Below are 7,499 nucleotides of genomic sequence, written 5' to 3'. Positions count from 1 at the left end.
CTTAATGCAATTGTCTGTTGTTTGCAACTTAATACTGGAAGGGGTTCGGATGATAACCTGAAGGTGGACTTTTTAGGCATAGATGCATGCTGGATAGCGGTCTATGTACTTTGTCGTAATGCCCAATTAAATCTCACAATACTCATCATATCATGTATGTGCATTGTCATGCCCTCTCTATTTGTCAATTGCCCAACTGTAATTTGTTCACCCAACATGCTATTTATCTTATGGGAGAGACACCTCTAGTGAACTGTGGACCCCGGTCCATTCTTTTAATCGAATACAATCTAATGCAATACTTGTTCTACTGTTCTCTGCAAACAATCATCATCCACACTATACATCTAATCCTTTGTTACAGCAAGCCGGTGAGATTGACAACCTCACTGTTTCGTTGGGGCAAAGTACTTTGGTTGTGTTGTGCAGGTTCCACGTTGGCGCCGGAATCCCTGGTGTTGCGCCGCACTACATCTCGCCGCCATCAACCTTCAACGTGCTTCTTGGCTCCTACTGGTTCGATAAACCTTGGTTTCTTACTGAGGGAAAACTTGCCGCTGTACGCATCACACCTTCCTCTTGGGGTTCCCAACGGACGTGTGCTGTACGCGTATCAATACGCCAAAGCTCGGTAGAGGTGATGCGCATATGAGAACACATTAAGAGTTTCCAATCACCAAAGCTATTAGATCCAAGTAATGGTGGTGGACCATGAGTCAAGATGCAAGGCATGTGCATTGGAATATTTACGGCATAACCACTTGGTGGAGATACATCCTTCCCTTTTGATGAGGTGTCAACATCTTCAAGATCCTTTTCCCGATGTGAATTTGTTGATTGCTCAACAATCTCAACACAAGGAAAAGTGTCGACTTGTGATGGAGAAACATTGACACCTCTTTTAGTATCTATGATGGGGTTTGGTTTTGGAGTAATCAACTCCATCATCATAGCCTTCAATTGAGATACATTGGATGACTCCAATTTCTTGAGGTCATCCAAAGTAGCCGGAGTATTATCGGCACTTGATGATGGAGATGATTGCTCACGGGGAAGGACTCCATTCACAACCACCTCTTGTTCGGCCATTTCTTAGGCGGTTAAGCCCGAGCAAGAAAACCTTGCTCTGATACCACTTGAATGGATCGTAGCGAACAAGAGGGGGGGTGAATGGCGCTACGGCAAGTTTTAACCTTTTTCAATTTTAGCGCAACGGAAGGTAAAGGTGATAACTTTAGCAATAGCGGTGTTCCTACAATGATGCTAGGACATGTGCAACAAGTAAAGGAATCAACAAGATAGTAAGAGTAAGGAGCGAGACAACCGGAGGGCGCGGAGGCGAGGCGAGGTTTGTTTACCGCAGTTCCTTCCACAACAGGAAGTACGTCTGCGTTGAGGAGGTGCTAGTCTCACACAAGAGACTAGATAGCCACACCACGAAGGAAGGCCTCACCTTCTTCCTCGAGAGAGCTCCACGGAGGTGCTCTCCCTCTTCCACTAAGGCACCGGTCGAGGCGGTGATTCCTTCACAAGGTTGGGGCGAGCTCCACACACAAGGATGCTCCCAACACCCTATGGAGCTAGTACATCACCAAGCTAAACTCCATAGCTGCACATCTCCAATGCTCCACCATAGGAACCCATCTCCAATGCTCCACCAAAGGAACCCTTCCAATGCTCCACCAAGAAGCTCTTCCAGTGCTCCACCAAGAAGCTCTTCCAGTGCTCCACTAAGAAGCTCTTCCACCAAGGAACCCTAACACCAAGATCCACTAAGGAGTACCACGAATTGGTGAACTTTCTCTCGGTAGAATGATAGATCGGGGTCTCGTCCACCACCTCTCAAAGTATGAGCAAGATTGGTTGGGTGGATCAGGAGATCCCCTCAATTTTGAGCTCAGCAACAATGGAGGAGAGAGAGAGAAGAGCTGAAGCTGGCTGGAGAAGAAGGGGCCTTTATATAGGTCCCTCCAAATCCAACCGTTACCTGCTGTTTTTGCCTAAGCGGTTCTACCGCTTCTGGAAGCGGTACTACCGCTCTGAGTTCGAATCCCCACTGAACTTGTCCACGTGGACACATTGCGGTACTACCGCTTGCGGTACCGCTCGAGGTACCGCAACAGGGTCAAGAGCTTACTGGACTCGAAGCGGTACAGAAGTGGTACCACAGCGGTACGACCGTAACGCGTTACGGTACTTGAGCGGTACCGTGGGCGGTACTACCGCTCTCAAGCGGTACTACCGCTCATGGTACCGTAAAGGTACCGCAACGTGTTCTGTGGGACATTTCCATAGCAATCCTCATAGCGGTATCTCGGGCGGTACCAGTAGGGGTAGCGGTACTACCGCTACCGGTACCGGTAGTACCGCAAAGACTAAAACAACTTTTTTCCTCTTTTCCTCTCCTACCATGTTACCTCGCGACACACACACAAAACCAGAAACCCTAATAACTACGCTTCGGTCTTCTGATCATAATGTGTTCGGCGAGGGTACCGTGCATCTTGCAAACCTATCAATGACAAACTTTGTGCACGGTTAGAATTGTTCGAGTGTTGTTATCAAACACACAAAACACGGGATATGGATCTTGCTCTTACACATTCAATATAAACGCGTACGCAGACTGATACTTAGAGTCATCAGGATCAGTGTTCCAACTTGCATCGGTGTAACTGGTTACAACGAGTTCTTGGTCACCGCCATAACAAAGAAACATATCCTTAGTACTTTTCAAGTACTTCAGGATATTCTTGACCGCTGTCCAGTGTTCCATTCCTGGATCACTTTGATATCTACTGGTCAAGCTAACAACATGAGCGATATCCGGTCTAGTACACAGCATGGCATACATGATAGAGCCTACTGTCGAGGCATAGGGGATCTGATTCATCCTCTCTCTTTCTTCTGCCGTAGCTGGACCTTGAGTGTTACTCAAGACCTTACCTGGCAACATAGGCAAGAACCCTTTCTTGCTTTCAACCATTCTAAACTTCTTTAGAATCTTGTCCAGGTATGTACTCTGTGAAAGCCCTATTAGGCGTCTTGATCTATCTCTATAAATCTTGATGCCTAAAATGTACGTTGCTTCACCAAGGTCTTTCATTGAAAAATACTTATTCAAATAACCTTTTACACTGCTTAATAGTTCTATATCATTCCCAATCAATATTATGTCATCTACATATAATATCAGGAACGCTACAGAGCTCCCACTCACTTTCTTGTAAATACAGGCCTCTCCATGACACTGTATAAACCCGAAGTCTTTGATCACCTTATCAAAGCGTTGGTTCCCAACACCGGGATGCTTGCTTCAGTCCATAAATGGAACGCTGAAATTAGCATACCTTGTCAGCATTTTTAGGATCGACAAAACCTTTGGGTTGTACCATATACAACTCTTCCTCAATGTCACCATTAAGGAACGCCATTTTGACATCCATCTGCCAAATCTCGTAATCGAAAAATGCAGCTATTGCTGACAAAATCCTCACAGACTTTAGCTTTGCTACAGGTGAGAAAGTCTCAACGTAGTCAATTCCTTGAATTTTTCGGAAACCCTTTGCGACAAGTCGAGCTTTATAGACAGTAATATTACCATCAGCATCAATTTTTCTCTTGAAGATCCATTTATTCTCGATAGCCTTGCGGCTATCAGGTTAGTCTACCAAAGTCCATACTTTGTTATCATACATGGATCCCATTTCGGATTTCATGGCTTCATGCCATTTGTTGGAATCTGGGCTCATCATCGCTTCTTCATACGTCGCAGGGTCTTCATCATTGTTATCCACAATCATGACATTAAGACAGGGATCATACCAATCAGGAGTGGTACGCTCCCTCGTCGACCTGCGAGGTTTAGTAGCCACTTCGTTCGAAGTTTCATGATCATTATCATTTGCTTCCTCTCATATTGGTGCAGGTGGCACAAGAACATCTTCCGGTACTGCGCTACTCTGATCTATGAGAGAAGGTTCAATAACCTCATCTAGTTCTACTTTTCTTCCAGTCACTTCTTTAGTGAGAAACTCCTTCTCAAGAAAGGATCCGTTCTTAGCAACAAAGATTTTGCCTTCGGACTTGTGATAGAAAGTATACCCAATAGTTTCTTTGGGGTATCCTATGAAGACACATTTCTCCGCTTTGGGTTCTAGCTTGTCAGGTTGTAACTTTTTTACATAAGCTTCGCAACCCCAAACTTTAAGGAACGACAGCTTAGGTTTCTTCTCAAACCAAAATCCATACGGTGTCGTTTCAATGGATTTAGATGGTGCCCTATTTATAGTGAATGCGGCTGTCTCTAATGCATAACCCCAAAATGATAACGGCAAATCAGTAAGAGACATCATAGAACGAACCATATCTAAGAGAGTTTGATTACGACGTTCGGACACACCATTGCGCTGTGGTGTTCCCGGCGGTGTCAACTCTGAAAGTATTCCTCATTTCTTTAAATGCATGCTAAACTCATAACTCAGATATTCGCCTCTACGATCAGACCACAGAAACTTAATCTTCTTGTTACATTGATTTTCTACTTCAATTTGGAATTCCTTAAACTTCTCGAAAGTTTCGTACTTATGTTTCATGAATTAGATATACCCATATCTACTCAGATCATCCGTGAAGGTTAGAACATAACGATAACCACCACGCGATGCTACACTCATTGGTCCACACACATCGGTATGTATGATTTCCAATAAGTATGTAGCTCGCTCAATTGTACCAGAGAATGCAGTCCTAGTCATTTTTCCCATTAGACATGCTTCGCATCTATCAAGTGACTCAAAGTCAAGTGACTCAAGAAGTCCATCAGAATGGAGTTTCTTCATGCGTTTCACTCCAATATGACCAAGACGACAGTGCCACATATAAGTAGAATTACCATTCAATTTAATTCTCTTAGCATCAATGTTATGAACATGTGTTCTATCGAGATTTAACAAGAATAAACCATTCATCTCAGGCGCATGGCCATAAAAGATATTATTCATAAAAATAGAACAACCATTATTCTCTAACTTAAATGAATAACCGTCTTGCATTAAACAAGATCCAGATATAATGTTCATGCTCACCGCAGGCACCAAATAACAATTATTCAGGTTTAAAACTAATCCCGAAGGTAGATGTAGAGGGAGCGTGCCAACGGCGATCACATCGACCTTGGATCCGTTTCCAACGCGCATCGTCACTTCGTCCCACGTTAGGCTTCGTTTATTCCGTAGTTCCTGTTTCGAGTTACAAATATGAGAAACCGAACCAGTATCAAATACCCAGGCACTAGTACGATAACCAGTAAGATAGATATCTATAACATGTATATCAGATATACCTTTCTTCTTCTTGACATGGCCGCTCTTCAGATCAGCCATGTACTTGGGACAATTCCGCTTCCAGTGCCCCTTCTCCTTGCAGTAATAGCACTCAGTATCAGGTTTAGGGCCAGCCTTAGGCTTCATAGGACGCGCGACAACTTTCTTGTCGCCCTTCTAGAAGTTACCCTTCTTAGGTTTGCCTTGCTTCTTGAAACTGGTGGTCTTGTTGGCCATCAACACTTGGTGTTGTTTCTGTATCTCAATCTCAGCAGATTTTAGCATGGAGAAGTGTTCAGGTAACTCCTTGTTCATGTTCTGCATGTTGTAGTTCATCATGAAGTTCTTGTAACTTGGTGTCAGTGATTGTAGGACACGATGAATACCCAGCTGGTTAGGAATCACTATCCCCAAGTCACTGAGCTTCTTCGCGTGCCCGGACATAGCGAGCACGTGCTCACTAACGGAGATGCCCTCTTCCGTCATACAGCCAAAGAAGTGTTTCGAGGCCTCATCCGCTTTCGACGGCCGCATGAGTTTCAAAGATAGCTTTTAGCTCACGGATCATCTCATATGGGTCATGGTGCTCAAAACGCTTTTGGAGCTCCGCCTCTAGGCTGCACAGGATCGCACACTGAACTTGAGAGTATCGAATCACCCGAGTCTCATAAACATTATTTATGTCCTCAGATACCATAGGGAGTGGAGGGGGACCTAGCGGTGCTTCGAGCACAAATTGCAGATTTCCACCATTGAGGAAAATCCTCACATGACGGAACCAGTCGGTGAAGTTGCTACCATTGCTTTTAAGCTTTTCTTTCTCTAGGAACTGGTTAAAATTGATTGATGGGGACGCCATGATCTACAACATATTTGCAAAGAGTTTAGACTAAGTTTATGATAAATTTAGTTCAAATTTTAATTCTTAAAAAAAACTAGGTGAACTCCCACTCAAAACAATATCCCTCGCATTATTTTAGTGATCACACGAACCAAATCCACTACACCAAATCCGATCATCACGAGAAAAGATGTAGCTTCAAAGGCGAACACTCAAAGTGTTCGTCATATCAATCATATGATTCATGCTCTACCTTTTGGTATCCCGTGTTCCGAGACCATGTCTGTACATGCTAGGCTCGTCAAGGCAACCTTAGTATCCGCGTGTGCAAAACTGGCTTGCACCCATTGTATGCACATGTAGAATCTATCACACCCGATCATCACGTGATGCTACTGTCGCGATCTAAGCAATACAAGACGCATAAAAGGATTAACATCACGTGTAATTCATATGTGATATGATATGGCCCTTTTGTCTTTGCGCCTTTGATCTTCATCTCCAAAGCACGGACATGATCTCCATCATCAAAGGGCATGATATCCATCATCGTCGGCGAAGCGTCAAGGTCCATGGCGCCGTCTTCATGGTTGTTCTCCCAAGTAGCAACTATTACAACTAATACTTCAACTTGAAATTTAAAGACAACCATAAGGCTCCTGCCGGTTGCCACAACAAAATAATGATCATCTCATACATATTCATCATCACATTATGGCCATATCACATCACCAAACGCTGCAAAAACAAGTTAGACGTCTTTAATTTGGTTTGCATATTTTACCTGGTTTAGGGTTTTCGAGTAAGATCCAATCTACCTACGAACATGAACCACAACGGTGATACTAGTGTTGTCAATAGGAAGAGTAGATTGAATCTTCATTATGGTGGGAGAGACAGACACCCGCAAAGCCATTTATGCAATACAAGTTGCATGTCGAGCGTGGAGCAAATCTCATGAATGCGGTCATGTAAAGTTAGCCCGAGCCGCTTCATCCCACCATGCCGCAAGATGCAAAGTACAAGAACTAAAGACAACAAAAGCATCACCGCCCACAAACCATTGTGTTCTACTCGTGCAACCAATCTATGCATAGACACGGCTGTGATACCACTGATGGGATTCGTAGCATAGAAAACAAAAAATTTCCTACCGCGAGAACGAAAACCAAGCCAAGATGCAATCTAGAAGATGGGAGCGACGAGAAGATCATGAGACTAACCCTTGAAGATTTCCAAAGCCTACGAGATTAGATCTCGTTGTTGCGGAAGATGATCACTTGTCGCTTTCAAAAGCGCGTAGAAGATCTTGACGGTGCCACAGTCTGGCAGCA

This window comes from Lolium perenne, chromosome 3, assembly GCF_019359855.2.
Source record: "Lolium perenne isolate Kyuss_39 chromosome 3, Kyuss_2.0, whole genome shotgun sequence".
In the NCBI taxonomy this organism is placed as follows: domain Eukaryota; kingdom Viridiplantae; phylum Streptophyta; class Magnoliopsida; order Poales; family Poaceae; genus Lolium; species Lolium perenne.
This window is presented reverse-complemented; position numbering follows the sequence as displayed.